The sequence below is a fragment of the Camelus dromedarius genome, chromosome 12, assembly GCF_036321535.1.
Source record: "Camelus dromedarius isolate mCamDro1 chromosome 12, mCamDro1.pat, whole genome shotgun sequence".
NCBI lineage: Eukaryota > Metazoa > Chordata > Mammalia > Artiodactyla > Camelidae > Camelus > Camelus dromedarius.
Window position 1 is genome coordinate 25,794,108 of NC_087447.1, and position 24,261 is coordinate 25,818,368.

The 24,261-nt window shown below is 48.8% G+C and overlaps 1 protein-coding gene across 1 annotated transcript in view; it reads left to right on the forward strand.

The window, feature by feature from the left end:
* Window positions 1-19,308: 19,308 nt before the first annotated feature.
* PAX6 (paired box 6) overlaps window positions 19,309-24,261 on the forward strand; it is a 28,885-nt gene continuing 23,932 nt past the window's right edge. The window contains exon 1 of the mRNA XM_031459846.2: window positions 19,309-19,448. The gene's annotated coding sequence lies outside the window, so the exon portion shown is untranslated. The remainder of the gene's footprint in view (window positions 19,449-24,261) is intronic.

Sequence of the window (24,261 nt, forward strand, 5' to 3'; positions counted from 1 at the left end):
AGGCAAACAAATAAAACAAAAACAATCTCATAGGTACAGAGAACAGATTGGCAGTTACTAGAGGAGAAGGGAGTTGGGGTGGGTAAAATAAGTGAAGGAGGGTCAATTATATGGTGATGGAAGATTACTAGACTTTTGGTGATAATCACTTTGAAGTGTATACAAATATCAAATTATAATGTTGTACACTTGAAACTTATTTAATGTTTTTGCCAATTTTACCTCAATTTTTAAAAAGTAACCCAAATTCAAATCTGTCATTTCACCTATCAAATTAGCAAAGATAAACATTAAGTAAACATTGTTACTATTTAATGTTCTCTACCATTTGGGGGAATAAACACTCAAAACTTGCTATGGAATCATTAGAGAACTGAGTAAATTGTAATGCATCCATAAAACAAAATGTTTATCAATGTCCGAAACAATACCCAAGAAAATGGCAATTAATAATGGCAATAATAATCACGGAAAAAGCAGTTTACAAGAATATGGTCCATGTAAAAGCAGAGTGTTTCTAGAAATGTGTTTCACCAAAATGTTAAGGTGATTCTTTTTGGGTTGTGGGATTTCATGTTATTTTTTAAACTTTCTTCATTGTATTTGTCTGCATTATCTGATTATTTATTATCAATATATCAATTTTACAAAACCCAAAAAGCTCCTCTCTAAAAAAATGTAAGGGAATAAGTGACTCTTCTTTGGAAAGCATCTACCATGTGTATGGGAAGATTCATTTTTCTTGAGGCCTTTTATTACCCATTAAAATGAACTGCACATTATTTTTACTGCTTGAAGTCCTCTGAATAAATTTGTGGGTGTTCTCTTCCAAAGACTCAGTCTGGAAAGATTAATCTGTGGTTTTGGTTTAAGAAATGAAGTCTATTAAGTGGTCTTAAAAACAAAAGTGGGCATCAATGCTCATGCAAATTATTGGTGCTTTAAAACTCCCGAGCTTCAGCGAGCACTGGCTTTCTCTTCTTTTGCACTTTATTTTCAATCAGTGGAGAAGGCAATGGGGAGGGAACCCTGTAGGAGAAGCATCCACCTGTCCTACACACTCGGACTGAAGGCCAATAGACCTTCTAAAGTTGGGAGTCTGAGTGAGCCTGTGAGATGACAGCGGGGCTTTGATTTTGTGATTACAATAAAAGATCAAGGTGAGCACTCGGTGCCTGCAGACCTTGCCTGATGGAAATGAATAAACACTTGGCTCTAATACTATACCCAGCTAGAATACAAATAGAGCATATTATCAGCCATCAGAGCATGTCGTCCCTGAATAGCACTGGATTGAGGAGCAGCCTTTAAATCAAAGTGAAGGAGAGTGCCCCAGTGCCCCTTATCAACCATTCCTCAGCTGGGCTCCCCATGGAGCCAAGAGAGAGGGGGGACCCCCCTTAGGCAGCCAGATCAGCAGAAAGAGCTCTGGGATTCAACAAGGTGTCAGGTGTATTCATTGTACACAGATTCTCATTTGCCTCTTCCGCTGTCTGACAGATTGCTTCTTTGCAGACCTCCACAAGGAGGCAAATTACTGGGTAGGGCGTGGGGAAAGAGGCGCACACACTGCTGGTGGGAGTGTAGATTGGTACATGATTTGGGGAGAAGGACTATTTGGCAGTGTCTGTCAATTTTTTAAATACATGTGCTGTGTACCATAGCAACTTCGTTTCTAGGAGTCTAGCTTCCAAACTTCTAGCACAAGGATATATGTACAGGGAAGTATATTGCAGAATTGCTTATAATGGAAAAAGTTCCAAATAATCTAAATGTCCATTGCTGTGGGACCATTTAAATAAAATACGTCCTATCCATACAGTGGAATATTAAGTGTGGCCATTAAAAATGAAATTCTATGACATTGACTGTTAAATGATGCCCCTTGGGGGTAGGAGGGAATCCTTATTTCCACAAATGAACATATAGATATATGTATATGTCTACTTAATGTTGAAAAGAATTTGAAACAGTTTATGATTTTTAAGGATGTGGTTAGGATTGAAATAGAAACAGAAACTCCCTTCCTACTCTATAAATTTCTGTATTGTTTTCATTCAGAAGTTTTTCCTTATGATGTTTACTGTTATGTCTTAAATGACACATTTTTTTAAAAGGGGTCAAACGTGTCTGTTCACTTAATAGTTCATGTTGACGTTCTGTTCAAGGTGACCCTCCCTCTGTGTAGAGGAGGTTGTCTTGTAAGTTCTGAACGTACTAGATCAAACTTGACCATTGATATCTACTCCCGAGAGAGTGTTGTTCTCTCTCTCTTGGTTCTGTCTACCTGGGTAGAACAGGAACACCCAGGAGCAAAGGAGGAAGCAGCAAAGGCTCTCCCTCCGTGTCCTCTCAGGGACATCACTCCCTATGTCTGCCAAGTGTAACAGCTGATGGGGCCACTTGTCATGTCTTCTTTTTTATCTCTTTCTGCCATTTTACACCCTATGTTCTAAGTAAGAAAGGAGAACAAAAGGAGAGGGCAAGAGAGGAAGAAAGGAAAGACAGAGGGAAGGAAGGAAGGAAATTGGGGAGGGAGAGGGGGAGAGAGAAATGAGAAAGTAAGCAGAAAATTTGAAAGATGAATGGAAGAGAAGGCAGGGAGGACAGAGGAAGAATTTGGAATGGCCAGAGAGGACTGCTCTGTAGAAACAAGGGAGGAGGGTCCTGGAGGGAGGGAATAAATTAGAAGGCATAAAGTCTTGGCATCTCCAGAGGGACTAGGATATGGGAGGTTCAGGGTTGCTGTGAGTGGGTACATGTCCTGATCTGACTCCATCTCCTCCCACCACACCCTCGGGTCTGTCCTTGGTACAACCACCTCCAGCCGCTTTTCTGAGAGGCCCCTTCACTTTCTTCTCCTGACGCTTGGCTCTTCCTCTACAGTTCCCTCGGTTGGTAGCTGCTTCACACCTCAGGACCTGTTCTCTGGCAGTTTCACACTAGTTTCTCCCTCCTCTGCAAAATGCCTCAGCTTTGATCTGCACCCCCGCCATCCCACTATAGCATCTACTATCCTGAGCTGTTGGCTGAAGTCTTTAGACCCCCAGGTCTTTCTCTCTCATTCTTTAAGAACTTTAGATCCTATCTTAACATCCTTCTCTCCCACATCGGCCCCTCCTAATTCTTGGGGAATTTCAATATCCATGAACCTTCTGGTGCCCTGGCCTTTCAGTTCCTTGACCTCTTCTGCTCCAATCACTCATTCTCATAGTCTTGATGTTGACATTAATTTCACCCTTCCATCATTTCTATTTCATCCCAACCTCCAACCATCAGTTCCTATCTTTCCAGCCCACTCCATCACTTCGACAATTCATTGACCCACTAAGATCTGAAATTCAGTAATCCTACAACCTCTTCATTGTCCTTCACTCCCTTGGGTCTTCATTTCCTTTCCTACCCAGTTTAGATTCCATGGAATCACCTCCTTGCTCACATAAGTAATGCCCTTGCCCCCCTCTCTCTCCCTTCTTCATATTGTCCTTGCAAAAGCCCAACCATGGCCAAATCCAGCCCCAGAGCTGACTTTCTGAAGAAAAATATACACCAGTGAGGCTGACTGGGCCTCCAGAGATAACCAGAAACCTTGCACAAGTCTCCAACCACTTCACACATCCATTCTCTAGATGACGTTCATGATTTCCTCCTTTCACCCCAAACCCACAATACCTCCTCCTCCATCCTTACTCTAAGATGATGACCTGACTTCCTGTTTCACTGAGAAAATCAGATGAGAACCAGCTCCAACTCCACCACATCCACCCCACCGTATCTGAGCTCATCAGCTCTGCTTTCCTCAATTTTTGTGGCTAGACCATCCATGCTCTCAACTAGACCAACACCTCCATTTATGCACTGTATCCTATTTCTTCTCGCCTCCTGATGGACACTTAGAAAATTCTCCCCTCTCTCCCCTGCATCATTGATTTTTCCCTTTTAATGCAAGATTTCCCAGCAGAATGCAAACTGGTTGATTGTTTTCTCCCATCTTTAACAGATCTTGACCTCTGTCTACTGTCTTATTTCCCTGCTCCCCTTTGCAACAAAAATCAGTGAAGTACTTACACCACCTCAAAGTTCTCTTCTCTCACTATGTTGCAATCTCACTACAACAAGATTTTATTCCCACTGTTCACACTATCGAACAGTTCATGACAAGGTCCCGAGTGACCTCCACATTGGTAAATCCCACAGTCCATTCTCCGTCATCACCCAACCTGATCTATTTATAGCATATGATGCTCTAGTTGATGGCCAACTGACCACTCTCTCCTTCCTAACATGCTTTCTCCACTTGGCCTCCTGTGTATCACTCTTTTTTGATTCTCCTCTTGCCTCACTGGATGTTCTTCTTAAATTCCTTTCCTGATTTCTTCTCAACTCCCAGATCTCTAAACACTGATATGCTCCAGAGCTTGATCCTTAGACCTCTTCTTCTCTGCCTATATTGACTCCCTGGCTGATTTCATTAAATCTCATAGTTTTAAAAAATATCTCTTTGTTAACAATTCCCAAATTCACCAGCCTGGACAGATCCCCTGAACACCAGACTCATAATCCAATCCTTATTTGACATTTCCACTTGGATATCTAATAGGCATCTCAAACTCTTTATTTTTGATAATACCAAATTTTATACCAAATTCTTTATTTTCCTCCATAACCCCCAACCCCACCACTGCCGCCCCAGTCTTCCTCTTCTCTACAAATTGCAAATCCATTCTTTCAGTTTCTCAGGCTAAAACCTTGACTCTTATTTCTCTCAAAACTCAATCCAATCCATTAGGAAAAAAAATTTTTTAAGTATGTCCAGAATCCAATCACTTCTCATAACTTCCATGCTACCATCATTGTCACTTATTGGGATTAACAGTTTCCTGACTGTATTGTGTATTGTTGTGGATCCCGCTGGTAGTTCACCACAATCCATTAGCCTTTCCTTTTTTGCACGTGGGTTGATACATTTCCCAGTTCTGCCTGCAGTTTATTGTGGACACATGACTAAGTTCTGGACAATGGAATGCAAGAAGGGATGTGTGCCACTTCCAAGGTAGACCTACAGATCATGGGATGCTTCCTGTATCCTCTTTTTACTTCCCATAAGCCAGAACCTGTAGAAACCTGTGAGCCATGTAAACAAAGGCAGTGTCCTAGGGGATAGAGGATCCTAAACGTCTGAATAATCATACAAAGCAGAGCTGCCTGCTGTCCTGAAACACACACCACAGGCTGTTAGATGAGAGAGGAATAAACTTAAAAGGTGTTTGAACATAGTCCCTTCCCTCTAATAATTTAGCAGCTCTAAAATATGAAAAAAAAAAAAAAAACAACAACCTGTAAAGTCAGCACGAATAAGTGTTTACATGACTAAAAATGTTAACATGTCAACAGGCCAGCTGCAACTCAAATATGTTACATATGATCATGAAAACAAAATGAATAATATGTTCCTAACAAAATTCAAAATTCTTTCAGAAAAGCTTATAGCAAAAAATAATGCACATTTTATTGTTTGATATGATGTTGGGGGTATGGTCTCAAAACCAGAGTGTTTATAGGTCCTGGAGTGGCCTTAAGTCATACTTCCTGACTCTGCTATTTCCTAGCTGAGTTGCCCTGATTAAGTCCCTTAAACTCTGAGACTCGCTTTCTATCTCCAGTAAAATGGAGAGCGAACAGGAAAATAATACTTATTTCACAGGGTTGCAAGGAGAATCAAAAAGTACACTTGTTTTGAAAATACTTTGCACTCACAGCGAAAATAAAATGTGACAATGAATATATGTATGTTCACGTATAACTGAAAAATTGTTCTCTACACTGGAATTTGACACAACATTGTAAAATGACTATAACTCAATAAAAAAAAATGTTAAAAGAAAAAAAGAAAGAAAGACTTTGTCCAAAAAAACTCAGCACCTAAAAAATGTTCTGGTATTACTTTTTATGAAATAAAGATTATTTGTAATATGAAACAAAAAAAGAAAAAAAGAAAATACTTTGCACACATTATGGAAATGTATGGAAGGAACGCTATTACATTATCATGTACTATTACAGTTACCATAAAATCTCAGTGTTTGAAGGTAGTCTAGAAATCAGTTAAGACTATAGTGCCCAACCCAACAGAACTCTCTGGAAAGGTTTTGAAAACAGATGGAAAGGCCCTTCTCTCCAAAGAGTCTTATTAAGTAAGCCCTGGGACTCTGTGCTTTTTAAGCTCCCCTATACTCAGGTATACTGAGTAACTGGTAATACTGGTTGCTTCCAATGGTTAACTGGGTGGCTGAGTGACAGAATAAGAAGGAGAATTTGCACAAAATGTTTTTTGAACCTTTAGAATTCTGAAACACGTGAATGCATAGTCATATTTAAAAAGTAGTTATATTAAAATTATTTAGTGTATTAACCAGCAGATAAATAAAAGCTCATTGAAGGATCCTAATATAGCTGGATATATCGAGGGTTTGGGGAATAGGTCAAATTTCCCAACCATGGCTCATGCAGATTTAACCTTCACTGTATCCCAGGTCCCACCTGAACGTTCCCCAATGTCTCCACACACCTTACTTTACAAAGCAGACCACTGAGTTGTCAGACAGCTGTAATTGTTAGCATATTGTTCTGTGGAAGTCTGTGTCAAAGTGAGGGATGCTATAAACATCATCATGGAGGTGGGGGTATAATTTAACCCACAGTATAACTGAATTCATAGATGACAGTGAGATACTTGATAACAGGGTTTATTGGCTACGATTCTGGTGGGTCTCCACCTGTCACCAAGATAGAAAACTAACATTGATTTTATCTTCAGATTTTTGCTTGACCTACTGATGTGATTGTGGCTTTGGTTATTAGGGAGCTTTCAAAATGGGATATGAGTCCTTGTTTAATCAGCATTGTGTCTATCTTGTCCCTGATTCTTATTATCTAATGCAAATTGGCTTCCTTATTACCTAACATAGTAGCTTCAAGCAGGGAGAGCCAAGCAAACTGAAGCTACAAAACTCAAGCAACGGCACTGTCTTGCCCTAGAACAATGTAAGATTTCTTGGTAAATGAATGTGTCAATGCCCCAATCCAAATGCACTACAATATTCAAAAGAACAGAAATCACTAAAAGAAGTGATTGGGAAGAGTTTAATTTTGTACTTGGGTCCATGATTTCAGAATAGAAACCAATTGTTTCAACCCACGAGACTATACCAATTGCCCTTACTTTATCTCCACCTCCACTACCAAATTCCTATTATTTGTTCTCATTTGAATGGTCTGAAACTGTCACGCAACAGAAAGGTTGTTATCAATACTGCATCAGCCCCAGATGGATTAGAGGGGGAGTGATGGCTGTGGCTCTCTTTAATCCCTCCATCGATTCCAGGATTCTGAGCTTCTCCAGGGAATGTGGCAAAGCCACAGGAAGTCCCCAAAGGCAAGATGTTACAGGCTGCTCTGTGGTTCAGCTGCCAAACACAGAAAAAGTAATGCAGGCAAGAAGATGAGAGGAAACTCTTCCTTGCCTGAAACTCATAGGCAAGTGAGAGCATTTTGTTTGTTTGTTTCTTTGTTTTTTTAAGTTCCTCCAGAAGTCCACTATAGCTTGTCAAGGAACACATACTTCCATGTGTGTCTTCTGTTTCCAAAATGAACCCCAAAGCCACCTGCTTCAAGTAGCCTCATATGGAGCCAGAGATGTGTGCTGAAGTTGCCTCCAGCCCAGTTCTGTTTCCAAGTCCAAAAATAGATTTGAAGGGGTCTTTGAACAAAATCTTTATATTCCCTGTGCTTGAGTGCCACTAAATTGAATGGCATTTGCCACTTACTTTCATCATGGAATTGAGGGGAAGTAGCTGCAATGAGATTTGTAAAGAAAAAATGTTTTTATAGCAGATTGTAAAGAGAGAACAATGAGATATAGAGTAGCCATTCTTTACTCTATTAAGCAGTAATCTATATTTATTGAAATTCATAGCGCACACATAAGCTATGAGAAGACGGCAAGGCAAAACAGAGCAGAGGTGAATGTTCTTATAAAAACATAGAATGAAGTAACAGAATAACATTTGCTGAAAAACTCAGATTCCTTATATACACACACACAAAATTAGGACCACAAGCAACGTTATAGGCAGTTGTAACAGCATTATCTCTTTTATGTTTTCAAGCACTTTTGTCAGCATTGTGTAAGACTGTATTAAATTCTCAGCACTATGCTTTATTTCATTTAAATGAATTTGCTATAAACAAAACAAAAATTTTCAGTTTTATGTTTCATGAACATAAAGTATTTGATTTTTGAAAGGACTTAAGGAGCCCAAAATGTTTTATGTAAAGTATTCATTAAATTATAGGAGAATAAGACAGAGAAATAAATACATTATAGCTTGTCTTCCTAGAGCATCCAGGCCCTAAAACGGCTACAACTGACATTAACAGTGCAGATATTTAAAAATCAAGAATAAGGGGGGAGGGTATAGCTCAAGTGGTAGAATGAATGCTTAGCATGTATGAGGTCCTGGGTTCAATCCCCAGTACCTCCCCCCAAGATAAATAAACCTAATTACCTCTCCCTCAAAAAAAAAAAAAAAAACCAAAAAAATTTTAAATTAAGAATAAGATATTAGCACTTTAATAACAACAAAAACAGAGCTGAAGTCAATTTTTTATACCATATCTGTGTTTAGAAATATTTTCAGACTATAAAATCACAGATACATTGATACTGGGGAATGTTTGATATGTATTTTTTGGAAAAAACACATGTGAAAATGCATCATGTGAAAAACACGTGATGCCTTATGCCCCCTGGCAATTTTTGCTTCATTTTGAATGAAAAGACATTCATTATATTATTTGTACTCCATACAGAAGCTAGGGAAATTCCTTCGTCCTATTTTCCTCCTTATTTTAGCTTCTCTGAAGTTTGCATTATGTTTCAGCATATATGCTTTTTATCAAATACTAAAGCAGAAAGAAAGAAATCCCCACTTCAAACACACAGAAGAGCTAAACAGGTCTTCAAGGTTTTCAAAAATCACTTCTATTTTTGCACACATCACATACACGTCCTACAGCAGGAGAGGTAAAAGAGATAAGAGTGAAGCAAGGTGAAATTTGATCTTGCCACAACCCTATCAAAGTCCTATTAGACTGATTTTTCTTCCCTGCAAACAATTGGAAAGTAGCAGTGACAGGTAGTCCTTAAAATCTGAACAAACACTAGGGAATACTTCATTTCATTATACAAACAGGGAGTTGAGTGGTCTCCACTAGCTCTGTGAGTTTCCTCAACAAGAGAGAATCTAACACCCAAGTTTTGAAACTATGAACTACAGTATTCTACAGATGATTGTGCTTGGTGTTTAAAAAGGCCCCTGCAGAGTTCCAGTCAAAATATTTACATTCCTCTCAGAAACTGTAACGCCAAGGAAAAGAAAAACATAGTGAGAGGACGAATCAAAAGAAAAACTTTCCTTCCCCCGCAGGGAGAGAAGGTGTCAGGCCGCTGGGTCTTCTCCAACGACAGTCCTGCTCTCTTCCTTTAAATCAGGCGTGGATAACACACCTTTTCGGTGAGTGTTCGTCTCTGGCAAGGTGTATTAGAAGGATTTTGCGTCAAAATTAGGGTTGTATCAATTTTTGAAAGCAAGTGGGTAACAGAAAGCCGTGAGTGGGCGTGTTTAATTGTCCATGCGTGCTCCCCCGGACACTGCACCGGCGCTGTAAATAGACGGGTGAGTGATGGGCACGTATATTTTTTTCCATGAAGTGCAGCCACTGGCTCAAAGTGAGTCAGACTCTGGCATGGAAGCGTTTTCGGGGCTGGACGGCGGCGGGGCTGGGGTGCGCGTGGAGGAAGGAGCCGGCGGGGGCGATGATTAGCGAAGGAAATGACCCAGCTCCCTCCCTTCTGTTTTCACAATCTGCGTCACGCTTCTGTACGCTCCGAGCCCGCGGCGGGCGAGCGGGCGGCCGCGCACGCCAGGTCAGGCCGGGCACCCGCCAGGCGGTCGCCTTTCCCGCCCGGGGTCCTCCAGCCCTGACCCCGCCTGCGGGAGGACCCCAAGAGAGGCCGAGATGGGGACCTGGCCTGGCGCCTCGGGGACCAGGCCCGGGAGCCGCGGAACTTCTTCCATCACGGCGCCCCTCGACGTGGACGCGGAGCTGGGAGTCCGGAAGCCGGGTGTGACCGCCACGGAGCCCGGCCTAGGCCAGCCGGCCGCGGAGCCGCGCCGGGCCGGTGGGGAGGGGGCGCGGAGACACCTTGGCCTGCCCCGCCGCGGCCGGGCCCGCGTTCTAGACAGAAATGAACCTTCAGCCCAAGCATTAGTAGTAATACTCCATTATTCCTGTTAGAACAAGTTAATGTAAGGGTTGGGCCGGGAGGCCCCGGGCGGGGTCACGTGCGCCCCCGTCACTCCGGCTCCCCTCGCCTCTCCGGTTCGAGTTATGCCATCAAGCTAATATATTGTGACTGCTCTTCTCTCCTGTGACAAAGGCGTGCAGCTGCCTCCAAATCAATAGACGTCAAAGAAATATGAAAACAGTCATGACACAAAACTTAAATCCTGGCTGGAGCCTACACAATCAGAACTGTGCTTCTGTTCTCCAAGCCGCCGATTAATTTATCCCAAAGTTTAGTCAAATTTTTATTCCGGTACCTTTTTCCCAGCAGATCCCGCTACATCTGTCGGGTTTGTAATGTAATTTGTAATTACTGCCCTTCATGTGGTCCAGTGCCTTGAACCATCTTTAATTAAAAGCATAATTAAGGGAAGATCTAAAGAAAGACAATTACCAGATGGTCTTTTTTTTTTTTTTTTTAGAGGCGGTAGTTTCGCGGAGAGGGGTTCAGGGTCTGTCCCCTGGACCCTATGCCTGGGGAGGGGGCGGCGGGCCTGAGCGACGCTTGCGCACAGCGATGGCCTCGGCCCGGAGCACCACGGGCCCCTCCCAAGTTCTGGCCCAGAGATTTGGCCGAGGCCGCGCCCCAAGGTGAGCGCCAGCGTCCCCGCGGTGCAAAGAGACCCTACCTTCCTTCGCTCCTCTCCTTCCCTAGTGTCGTGTGGCGTGGGTGTCAGCAGGGAAAGCTGGGGCAAGTTCAAGGCCAAAACAGCTTCCAAATTCTCGAGAGGGCCCCCGGAGTCAGCCTTGCCCTGCCCTTAGCGCAAGCCTGAGAACTCAGAAGCTGAAAGAAGGAAAGGACACGGGGGCTGGAAGGAAGGGGAGAGGGAGAAAGGCAGCTGTCCCCTGCCCCCATCCCTGAGAGGGCCACCTGGAGAGAAGGTCCCAGCCTAGGCCCTCCCTAGACCCGGCGGGGTTAGGGTGGGAGCTGGGACACCTGTCCCTTGAGGGTCTGAGAACCCCTGGGGACAACGACCTTGCCATCGCCCGCAGCCCCCTCGGGCAAGGTGCGTCTTGACAGCGATTGTCTCGGCTGTCGGCTCTCCTGTGCTCCCTAGTCCCTGGGATTTTCAGAACAAGTTTTGGGGTGAGGAAGGAACAAACCCATTTTCCACCCTATCCAACCCTCACGTCCCCGAAATGAATAATGCAGGCAGGAGCCAAGATTTCTGACTTAGAGCCGCGTTGCTCCGGCGGCTGGCGCTAGGATCCCGAAGTCGGATAATGGAAATTAAACTGTTGTTGTACGGCAGGGGATGTCATTATGTGACTGTTCATATTCAAAGTCAGGCAGCAATGAATTGTAATCATTTCAATTATCTTCAATGCACTTTCTTTAGGACACAAGTTGTTAACGATAAAAAAAAAAAAAGTAGATTCTTGCGGCTCTGTGGGTCCATTTTCCAGACGGTTTGTTGCTCTTGCTGCCTGATTTGGTTTCGGCTTTTATTCCCCAGCCTCAGATTGTCTTACAGCGACTCTAGTATAGCAGAGTGAGCGAGCCGGGGTTCCGACGATGCTGTCCGGCTACCGCGCGAGTCTGGGATTGGCCTCCGTGCGCCTAGCGCGCGCATTTTGGTTGCTTTCAGGTTTAATTAACTTTGAACAACGAAAATGCCCGGAGCTCTAGATCTGGTGTCGCCTTGGGGAAGGGGGCCATCTTATATTGTGTCCTCCCCAGCCTAAAAGGGTGGGGTGGCTGCAGCAGCCTGCGCCCCCTGAGGCCAGCACCGTGCGACCGAAAGGCACGTGCCCTAGCTTTGGAGATCCCCCAAGAGAGCCGGTACCGTCTTCTTCCAGCCCGGAGAAGGCAGGGAAGAGCCAGAACCCGCGGAGCCTGCTCTTCTTTGTTGAAACTACTGCGAACCCGTGCTCGCTCCCTCTTGTCCCTGAACTTGAGGCAGCAGCGAGTTGGATGTGGTGTCTTCGGGGGATGGCAAAGCGCCCTCCGCCCCTAGACCGGGCAGAGAGAGTAGGGGTCGCCTTTGAAGCCCGCGTGCATTGCGCCGATTAGGACTAATCCCGATCTTTACACTAATATCGCCTCTCGGGTTTTTATTATACCCATTTGGGAGGAAATGAGCTCTTGCCAGGCAAATAGCACCCCGCACCCCACTTTTCATAGCTGCGCAGGGCTGGGGCCTGAACAACCCCGCGGGCAATCTCTGAGCTGCCGATATTATATTTGTGAAATGTCCTTTTGTTGAAGCTTTTAACACCTTCTTATAACGAATCATTTGTTCTTTTCTCTTTAATTTTGATAGACAATTAGCCATCAGAGATACACCAGTTGACTGTAACCGAGCATTAAACTCGCCTTTATGTAACGCTAATTTAGCATAGCTGCTTTGTTTAACTTTGCTATATAAGAACCAGGTTTTGTAGCAAAAAAAAAAAAAAAAAGTGTAATTTTATGTGGGGCTTCATTTCTTTTGGCCCTGTACGCAGCAAGACCTCTCCTCTTTGTGAAGCGTTCTGCTGGGGCCTGACGCCATTTCCCGTGCCTAGCACCTGCAGGGTGGGGGTGGGGGGGGGAGAATTAGCATTGATATAGATTTAGTTGAAATGTAATCTCTTAAATCTGTCCAAGATTCGGGGAGATAATTACACTTTCACTGAATTGCCAGGGGTCAGCATCTCAGAGGACCTGAAGAGTTGATTTACTAACAATAGTGTTACATAAAAAATGGCGTTTGAGATTATAATGTTAATGGCTGCGGTCGCTGGGGAATGCGGGCGCTTCCAACTAATTCCATGTAACTTGTTTTTTGCCTCCCTTTTCCTCCCTCCCCTTCTTCTCTGTCTCCATTTTTGGAAAGACGCGGCTTTGCGGCGTTTCTTTTGGTGGCAGGATCCAGGACGCTGGAGCGTGGAGTTGACGCGCTTTTTCAGAGAGTGTTTGTGGTGACAGGTAACGGCCTCGACAGCAAGGCTGGGCTCTTCCTCACGAGGACCAGGTCGAGGGCGCGGGCTCCCGGCATCACGCAGCGAGACTCTGGCTGGAGCGGAGCGCAGGCGGCGGAGGCGGACCACGGTGCCCTCCCAGGCCCGGCCTCACCGGCCCTCCTGGAACCGGACCTGCCCAGCTTCCAGCGGCCTCGAGCTCCGGGGCTGGGCGAGGGCGAGGCCCTGCTCAGCACCCTAGTCTCCCGCCCAGGCCGCGCTTCTGCTCGTAGGGATACTCACTTCCCGCCGCTAACTTTCCGAAGTTCCATCTGGAGTTTGGCGACGGCCCGAAGCAGAGGTGACCAGGAATACCGAGAGACATCGTGAAGTCCAGAGTCTAGCTCGGGTGAGACTAATCGTAAAACTAAGAATTCAGCCTCCTTTGGGCTTGGAAACCGTTAAGGAGTTTACACTCCCCAACACACTTGTCAAACTCACGTCAAATTTTACCCACATTGGTCTCTAGCCACAGACCCTAGACTCCATCCGAAATCCCACCACCACCCCTAACTAGATGCCCCACCTGGTACTTCCTGAGCTTTGCTCCTCCTAAACCTCACTAACCCTACTTGAATGGCCTCAGGCCCCTCCCCTGAGAGACCTGCCCCCTGGACTCCCCCCCCCACCCATGGGCCAACAAGGAGCCCCTGAAACTGTGAACAGAAGTCAAGGGATGAATAGGGAAAAGCAGCCCCTCAGCCTGGGTAGGACTAAAAGAGCTGGTTTTGTGACCTCCACCCAGGTGGCGCTGGGCCAGACAATTAGAGCAGGAGTCCAGAGCATAGGAGCTCCCTCAGGCCACACCAGGGTTCAGGGGCCTAGGCCTAGCCCCAGGACGTGGCCATTGTTGATACCCCAAGATCAGGAGCTTAGATTCTCTAGTGAGGCTGAGGCTTCGGAGCATGAAAGGGAGGTGCCCCTGCTACCTCTTACTCCCTACTCAGCAACTAAGGGAGGCAGAGAGAGCGGGGCTCATCTTGCCAGACCTGGACACAGGCCTTGTCTGGGTTCTCTCTTGGTCTGGGAGCTCGCTTCAGTGAAGAAAGGGTATGGAGCCATGAGTAAAGGAAAGGTTGGAGCAAAAGAAAGGACCACCCTCAGCCCAATACACCCTCAGTCACCTTACCCAGCCTGGCGGTGCCTGCAAACTGGCTGGGCACTGTGGCCCATGGGTGCCCTCCAGGGCTCACCGATGAACGCAGCTGGGGAGGCCTGGATGCCCAAGCCCTTGGTGCTGGGTTGGGGTGAGGGAGGAGGTCCCAGACCTTCACAAGTGTTTATGTCGGTGCCCCCTTATCTTATATGTAACAGCAATATATATGTTAATTGAAAACTTCTGAATTTAAAAAGGTTGTGACAAGTTATAATTTGTCCTGTCAATGCCTGGAATCCTTATTTATCTCTTTAGCTTGCCTCCCTCTTGCGCCTGTCAGCTAACAGCTTGCCTAACTCGTTGACTTCCTCACTCATGGCACGGAAATGACAAATGTGCTGTTTTATCCGTACAATTTATTTCATTATTGTTGCCAGCACGAAGCATCACAATCAATCATAAGAAAGTCCAGTTGGCAGGTGTCAATCTTGGTGTGTTTTTGTACGTCTCAGTCTATATTTAATCCAATTATAAGGGTCACAGAGTAAGTGCCAATCCTCTTGTTACAACTCACATCTTATTTAAGATTTAAAGTAAAAAAAAAAAGTCAACTCAATCACATGGACCTTTTGGGGGATGGGAGGGGATGCCTTTGAAACCCCCATCTCTCTCTTTCTCTGCCTTCTCACTTCCAGTTTAAATTATGCAGCCATCTCTTTTTATTAAAGAGTTGCAGGGAATCTGAGTTTTATGAACATTTGTGTGCAAATGAAGGCTCTCGTTATTTTGCTAAAGTAGAAGCAGGCTTAATGATGATCTTTCCGCTCATTGCCCATTCAAATACAATTGTAGATCGAAGGCGGCCTTGTCACGTTGAGAAAAAGTGAATTTCTAACATCCAGGACGTGCCTGTCTACTTTCAGCGAATTGCATCCAATCACCCCCAGGGAATTCAGCTAGTGTCTCAGTCTCCACCCGGACAAGGGAGAGAAAGAAATCAAACATGGTGCCACAGACTGACTTAACACGAAAATGTTTAAAAGGAAAAGAAAAGCAGAGTTTTCTCGAATTGATTGTAACAGAGATTTTTCTTAGCAGGAAAGCAAACTGGAAGGATTTGGAGATTTTTCTCAAATGTCCAAGAAAACTTTATGGTGAGGTAGAACAGACAGAAGAGAGAAGAAACTAAGTATTTCTTTAAAAGAGAGCAGGAAAAATAATTGAATAGCAGAGAAACAAAAAAGAAGAAACTAAATATCTCTTTGAATGAGAATAGGAAAATAACCGAATAGCAAAGAAATCACAGCATTGCACATTATCATGCCATTATGCAGTCTTCTAGACCTGGGTAAAGAGATGGCAAATATTACCTATGCTATTTCCCTTTTTGATGCTCAGATTCAAACATTCCTCTAGTTTTTACTTAAAATGAAAATCTGGTTTTAAAAACTTGCCATCTAAAGGGGAGGAAGTGCAAAGGAGGAAAGGAAGAGCAAAAGCCACATGCAGTGTCCAGTAAATTCAATTCCTAAGATAATATATGGATTTCTGGCTTGGACAGCCATTTGAAATGACACACAATGTACACAATATTTTTTCCTCAGTGAGTCAGACTTCTCCCTCTATTAATTTTTATATGGAAAAGTTTTATTAAACCCCTTTATAAATTAGCACCCACTCAGGAATAATAATTTTAAAAACAGAGTTAATAGGATGCATTATCGTCCAGACTTAGTAAAATGAAATTAAAATACTGAAGTGGAAAATCCATTTCTACTCTTCAGTTGTTTCTGAGACTCTGCCCATTCTCAGTCAAAAGACAAATTCACTACTAAATCAATTCCCACCCACCCCGAAGCACAGATCCGGCGGGAGGGGCTCTGCCAATCTGGAAGCCGATTTATCTGCATAAAGTAGTTAAGGGGTGGGGGAGAAACCTACCTTGGACAAGAACACAGATCTCAGCTACAGTTCAAGCCAAGAACGGGTATCTCTAGTGTCTCTCCTCGTCTCCTTCCCATTAAACCTCGCTCTTTAATCTTTCCTCTCACTCCCTTCCTCCACTCCTACCCTCAATCTCAGGCCCCTCAACCCCACCCTCCTCCCCACCTCTGCTGGAAGGAAAGCTCTGGGCTTCCCTGCAATCACAGGTCGGGGGTGGGGGTAGTGGTGACCAGGGAACCCCGCGGACCCAGGGGCTGCCGAGCTCGCTCGCTGCTGTCTTGGAGAGCGAGAGCGTAAGACTGTCCTGGATGCCGGCGAGAGCTGAGGGGAAGCCCGGAAGGAAAGGGGTTCCTTTCCCGTTTCTGGCCCTTTGCACCCCACCTGCAGCCCGCCTCGGGTACACTCCTCATCCTCAGACTGCGAGTCGTCGGTGACGCCCCCCGAGCCGCCCTTGGTGCCCTTGTGCCGGCGCTGCTGGCCGGTGCGGCCTACAGTCTGCCCCTGCCCAGGCGGGGCAAAGCCAGGCCTCGCAGACTGGGCACCACGAGGGCCCGCGCCCCGCCAGGCCGAGCCGCCCACAAAGCGAGTGGCAGTCTTGAAGGGGCTCCCCGGCTCTCGGGTTCCGGGAGGATCTCCAGAGTAGTCCCAGGCCACCAGTTAGCCAGTGGGGTCGGTACCGAGCTTCGCGGCGACTCAACTTGCATCCTTCCCAGTGGCCACCCCAGCGCGGGCTTCCTCCCGCCCTGCCTTCTGTGCCCGGGGCGAATGGAGAGCGGCTTGTGCGTTGGCCAGGAGCTCGGAAGGGCCTAGTCCGGCCTCGCCTCCACCGCCCGGTGCTCCCGCGCGGCCCGAGGGCGCCCTTTATTGACAGGCAGATAAGAAGGCGGCTGCCGTGGCGTTTCCAGCGTCGCTCTCGAGCACCCTGCTGGGTTGCAGGGATCCGCGCACACTTAATGGCCTGTACTCCAAACATGCTGGGAGCAGCCTTGCCCGCGGCCTCCGGTCGGGACAGAGAGGGCGGGTGGGGAGCGAGCCGCGGACTGAAGCTAGGGAGCCCCGAAGGCCTACTCAAGCCCGGGGCCTACCCGCAATCCAAACTCCAAGGCAGACCAAGGGGCGGGGGAGACCTCAGGACATCTGGGGTCTCGAACTGGACCAAGTCCTGGAGGTGAGTTAGGGGCTTACCAAGAAACTAGGTCACAGGAGGTGGTTGATGACCGCGGAAAAACCAGAGCTAACTCCTCCCTGAGCGCCACTCCCTAGGAGAGCCGGGTTTGGGGAGGCAGGACCAAGGATGCGTCCTGGCCCAGATTAGAGTGGTCGGTGGAGGGATGGATGCTCCTTGTTCTTGACACTGGAAGACCAGGGATTTGGGATGGGAAGGAGTGTGGGGAACGTTTCTAAATAAATAAAACACCAGCTTAGACCTCTCTGCCAACAGGGTCCCATTTTCTTTTCTATCTCCAGCCTACCCTCGACGGGCTGAGCAAAAAATTTTAAAAAGAAAGAAAAAAATCAAGTCCATCACGCAGCTGGCCTGGCCAAGAGGAGGCGTCAGGCAGGCTGCCTGGAGATGCCTCTCTGCCCGTTGCGAAGTCCCACACCTATCCAGGTGTGCCAGGGGCGGGAGCGGGAACCGCTCGACCTCTGGTGCCTCGGTGCCATCTGTGTTCTCTGTGCTCTCTTCTCTCCCCCACCCTGCCAAGCAAGGTGCACAAGAACTGGCCCTGGGGCCCTTCTCCAGCCTAGGCGCCCCCTCTTCTAGCCTACACACCCACACACACACACACACACACACTTGGGTCCAACAGAGCTAGGCCTCCCACGAGCTGCCTAAAGGCGATTCCACGCCCCACCACTTCCCCTGCCGCCACCTAGTAAACTGCCCCCTGCCCCTCTGGGCCGGACCTCTGTCACTTCCAAGTTCGATACCCGGTTGGAAGCAGAAAAGGAAGGGATTGGACACTAAGAAGCCCCCTCCCCTGTTTGGGAGGAGGGAGGGAGACACCAGAATGACAACGCAGGTCTAAGTCCCCGTCACAAGATAGCCAGGCCCAACTCGATTAAGCCAGTCTCCCAGTCCACAGCAGGTGAGGGAAAAACAAGCACAGGCCACCAGGTCGGTATCCTGCGAACCTCTCCCCATTTCTGTTCTTTCCTTGCCTCCAGGAAGGGGACTCAACTTCAGAATCTGGGTATTTTCCCTATTTCCCACCCCTAGGCCACAAAGTCAACAGTTAACCCCCAAGTCAAAGATTAATACAATCACCTAATATTTTCTACGTGGCTGGAGCCTTTTAGCCCAAATGGGTGAGGGAAGCCTGGGCCGGTGCCGTTTGGGGTTGCCCTTCTTTCCCTTCCCCCATCCCGGCCCCGGAGCCCCTGTCGATGCCCAGCTGGTGACTTTAAGGCTCGATGGCCAGGTTGGAATACCAATCGCTCCTCGAGCTCCTCCTGAATACGATTCCTGCCAAAGCTCCCTCTCAACCAGGCGCCGCCTCCGGTCTCTCTGATGAAGTGACTTCCTTGGGGGATTCGAGGAGGGGATTGGTGGGCACCCAGAAAAGCAGCTGGCCAGTTTAGGGGCAGGGGCTCGCGTGCCAGACGGGGAGGAAGATCACACTCAGGAGGACTAGTTTCCTTGGGGTTGACGCTACGGCCTAAAGGAGGGCGGGGCAGGCCCCTACAGGTTGGGCGTGGGCAGCCAAGGGCCGGGCTCAGGAAAGCCGCGGCAGGGCACGGAGCGGGCCGGACTTGAGATGGGGAGGGGAGGCTCCCGCCGGGCGCGAGCGCTAGTCTGCGCAGAGCTGAACCCAACTCTGGCCGCCATGACGTCACGCGAGTCGGGCAGCCAATGAGGACCACGCTGGCGTGGATATTAAGGAAAGTTAGCGCCTGCCTGAGCACCCTCTTTTCTTATCATTGACATTTAAACTCTGGGGCAGGTCCTCGCATAGAACGCGGCTGTCAGATCTGCCACTTCCCCTGCCGAGCGGCGGTGAGAAGTGTGGGAACCGGCGCCGCCAGGCTCACCTGCCTCCCCGCCCTCCGCTCCCAGGTAACCTCCCGGGCTCCGGCCTGGGCCAGTCTCGGGACCTGCGCCGTATCTCTGCTGCCCGCGACGGGTTTCCCCAAACCAGGCCGCCCCAAGTAGCCCAAGGGCTTGACTTTTGCTTTTAAAAGGAGACAAAGATGGAGGGGAGTTACTGAGGGCGGGATAGGATAGGGGTGGGGGAGTCTTGTCTTTGCCGAGCGTGCTTTTCCGCAAAAGTGGAAAAAAATTACAGTCTCCAGAGTGGACTTCTAGTTGGGTGCTGAGCTGGGGGTGAGAGGGGCTGGGGAGATGGAGACTGGGATCTTACGCTACTGTCTGCAGAAGCTTCTTGCGACCATGAGAAATGCGGGGAAGGGGGTGCAGTTTGCACCCAGAACTCCCCGGTACAGCAGTTCACGACATTCACGCGTGCGGAAGTCCCCACCCGCGCCTGGAGCGCGTGGAAACGCCCCGCCGAGGGTCGGGCTAAGTGCAGCAAAAGTTTCCCGCGGTTGCAAGGTGTAGATGACTGGACCGAAACAAAGTCTTAGGAATAGGAGTTCGTTTCTCAGAAAGGAGCGGAGAACGAAAGAATGCTGCCCGTAGAGCCGGGCAGCGCGTAAAGCCCGTTGCATGTGATTTGAGCTTCACTTCGGAAGACCTAATAATTAGCGATTCTCACTGAGCTAGAATGTAGGCTCGGGTTACCGCCGGCGCTGGGCTCGCTGCCTCGGTGGGAAGCTTGTGGGCGCCAGAGAAGCCGGGCCTCTGAGTGCCGGGGAAAGCAGCGCCCAGCCACACTCTCCTGCCTTCGGACGACCCAGGTCGGGCGCCAGAAGTTTCTCCAAAGTGGGTCAGGGAGGAAACTACCCCCAACTTCTTGGTTCCCCTAGACGAAAGTTCCAGGAGTCCAGCCCCAAGCAGTGGGAGAAGCCAGAACAGGCTTAGAAAGGGCGCGGGAGCCCCAGCCTGAGAGGTTGAGGAGGCCTCTAGGTCAGGCCTGGGCTCCCCCGACAACCTCGCTTGAGCTCCTGGCGCCCCCTCTCTAGACCTTCTGGGGGCATCTTCGGAGGACGTGTGTAACTCAGGCACCTGTGACAGGTGCTTGGGACTGCCGCTCCACTCCTAAGCCGTGGCCGCCCCCGCCCATCTCCTCCGGGAAGCAGGAGAACGAGACAAGTGGCCACTCGGGCGCGAGCCTTACCTGGGCCTGGGTCCTCTCCTCTGCGGGTTCCTTTCTCCGGAGCAGGGCGGCGAGCAGGTTGCCCGCTTCACAGTGAGAAGTGGACCTTCTCCTCCAGTCATAAATCAAACCCAGCCATCCTTGGGCCTCCTCCCTCATTAGAGATGTTTATTGGAGATTGTGTTTATTCGGCTGTCACGGCGAGAAAACGCAGTGACATAATTACCTCTGACCAGAGTCCTCGCTCCGCGCCCAGGGCGAGCCGGGGACCTCCTCTGTCGCCTTCTCACTCCCGTGCCCTCCTTGATAGGAGGGCTATGCGGCTAGCTTGTCCTTTTTTCTCAGACCCTCTCATATAATTTGGATTATTGAATGAGTTATTACTCAAATTCCCCCAGGGCCTGGGCGTTTATTTATTTATTTATTTTGGAATTTGAAAGGAAAACCGAAGGGAACTTAACGCCCCTCCGGGGCAGAAGAGGGCAGCGCGGCAGAGACGGAAGGAAAGTCCCTCTTGCTGCGGCAACTTTCTGGCCCGCCCCGCTGCGGCGCGCGGGGGCCAGACGCCACCCCGCGCAGGAGCCCGGCCTGAGCAGTGGGGAGCTGACCCGAAGGGATGGATGTCGATATTGGTGGTGATATAAATTGTTTTATTTATCATTCTCTTTTCTCTTGGGAGGAATGAATTTGAGGCTTCAGGGCCCCAGGCTGAGGATTCTTAAACTCTCGCTGGCTGAACTCCGAGAAGCCAACCGGCAGATCCTCCCCCACCTCTCGCCCCTGGCTGCCCCTGGGCATCAGACTGAGTTAGGAAGTGATGAAAAGCGCTGAATTGTTTTCTAATTGAAAATACTTTTTTTTTTTTTTTTTTTGGTGACCGGGTTGACAAATATCTGGGATTCCGGCTTTTGATCCCTCGCTGCCGCCTCTTTTCTCCAATCGCTAATAAAACTCACATTGAGCCCCTTAGTGCCTTGATTAACAGGCAGATTAACTCTTACTGGGGTGGGGAACAGCTTGTCCCAATCAACGTCATTTTAAAAGCTGGTCAGGATATGCTTAGCTCTGCTTCCCTGGCTGCTCCAGCGAACCAGCCATGACATTTGCTCCCTCCTTCTTGCCTTGCCTCAAATTCCCCGCTAAACCCGCAGTTCCCAGCCCCAGATCCCTGCTTGCTTTAGGACAAACTGCAGGACCCAATCCCTGGCTTTTAAAACAAGCAGCTGTTTAGAGAGGGGATTTCCAGGAAGAAGGGACTGAGGTGGCCTTGGCTTGCTTTTCGTTTGAAGCTAAACACTTGTCTCTTGATGGCGGATGTTACAGGGAAGGGAGAGATAGGGAACTGTCCCAGGTGACGAAATGGAAAGAACTTTCCTAGGAACCATATTTGCAAAAATAACTGATTGCAAGTGTCCTATATACATCAAGAGTTTTAAACCTGGTCTCTATATGGACGACAGCATATAGGGTCCGGGAAGCAAAGCCTTAGGAGTCTGACCTGTTGGGCTGCAGGGATCTCTTTGCTGGGAGATACAGCTGGACAATGTTTTTAAAAAGTATTTTTCGGGGATGAGGGGGAAGAGAAAGAGACGCTTGCCACCTAATGCGAATGGAAGAGAATCGAACCCAGAGAGCGCTCTGACACACTTGCCGTTTGGCAGGAGGCGAGGAAGGGCTAGAGCACCGCGGCTTTCCCTAGTCTAGCGTGGCCACAGCCTGGAGGACCGGCCGGCTCTGGGCTCTGCTCGGTTTCCCCGCGCTCTGGACTCCCCGAGGCTGCCGGGTGAGCTGGAAACCCGCAGCTGCCGGAGAAGAGAGGGAGAGAGGCCCCGAGTGGAGGAGGCACCCCGAGCCCGGCGGAAGGCGCCCCTTTGCCTTTGGTGCTCGTTTGACCCGTTTCGTCAGCTCCGCTATCCGGGTAACCCACCTTCCCAGGGCCTGCAGAGAGAGAGCCGTTTGAAGCTCTACAAATTGACTCAGGTGTCTGCGGAGACTTCCCTCCTTCAAAGAAAAGCTCGTTTCTACCCTTCCCAGCGCTCCAACACCATGCCTCTGCTTGGCGGTGGAAAACTGCAGTTCAGAGATGTCGCAACACTGAGTGGGAGACTCTTGGTTCCGAAGCTGGGAACCGAACATACATCCTCCGAGAGCTGGGCACGTCTTTGAGTTGCCAGAGGCCGCCTCCGGACCGGAAACCTGGAGAGCGGGCATGGGAGAATGCCAGGGACCGCCGGGAGTGAGATGCTGCCTGATCTCTCACCTACGCACCAATACTGGCCAGAGGCTTCAGGCACTCTTGAGCGAGCGGCGATCCCCCAGCGTGACTCCCTCGGCAAAGACAGCCTCCCCCTACCGGGTGGGATGACCCGGCAGCCCCTGCGGGAACAGGCCGAAGAGAAGTCCTCCTCGGGTGCCGAAGGGCGGGTGCGGGGGAGGGGACCTGGGGAGAGGCGGGAAAAGGCGAGACGGGACGGAAGGCACTACCATTCCCCACCCAAACCCCCACCCACCCCCACCCGCCTCGGAGGGCAGCAAGTGGGCCTCGATGGTTGCTGGAAGCCACAATTAAAATGGCGATCTGTGAATTGTCTGTTTTGCGCACACCTCTGGCCCTGGTGCCCTGCACCTCCGTCGCAGCCCCCTAAACGGCGGCGTCGTCCCCAGAATAGGCACTTGTCAGATGGCGTGAGGCGACCCAAGAGGTAGAACAGCACCTCTACCCTCCTTGAGACTCGCCTAGAGAGAACAGGAAATCTCACTCTCCACTCCTTAAACTTTGAAAGTTCTGCCTCCCTCCAGGCTGAGCTCTCCCACCCCCTACCCACTAAATATTGACACATTGGAAGCAGCCAAGTCCTTTTTGTTTCTTGTTTGTGCAGAGGGGTTTTCAAGAGTTCTTCTCTGAGCCCCCACCCCCACCAATGACGTCAGTGGCATTCACTCTCGGCTACTCGCCTCTTATGATTTTTTGTTGTTAAAACTTTTTCTCCAAGGTGAGGTGGGGTGGCGAGGGTGGGAGGGGTGGGAGAGAGAACTGATTCAAAGAGCCAGTGCCCTGGGGGAAAATAGCAACAAGATTACGGCTGCTTCTTTCCGAGGCAAAGCTTAAGAAGGTGCTAATCCACTGGGTCGCTAATTGAGAGGTTGTAAAAATGATATTTGCCTCCAATTCGGACAGTCTCTGGGGTTTTTTCCCCTACTTCACTATTGCCCTGTGGACTTGAGCCCGAACTTCTTTAATAATTATTTGAGAAGTAAAAGGAGAGAGAAAAAGAATGCAGGCTCTCGCCTATCTGGGACCTCCGCCCGGTGCCCACTTCCTGGGCTCCTCTGAAAGTCGCGGTCCTACGAAGTCTCGCAAAGGGGGCCGCCGACCCAAGAGCGGGCGCAGTCTTCTTAGCCACTGTGGTTGGGTTTTCTTCGGACGCTGAGTGCTCCTGGGCTGCAGGAAGGGCCATACGCAGGCGGAGATGGTGGTCGGGTTGTGCTACTCCAACCCTGGACCGGGCAGGGGAGGCTTCCGTTTCCAAGCCCCCGCCCCCGCCACCCCAGCTCTGCCCAGCTTCTTGGCCGCGGCTGGGTCGGGTTGGGGGCGAGAGTGTGAGGCCCACACTAGGCCCGGAGGCCCAAGGCAGCATGCTCCCAGCTCCCAGG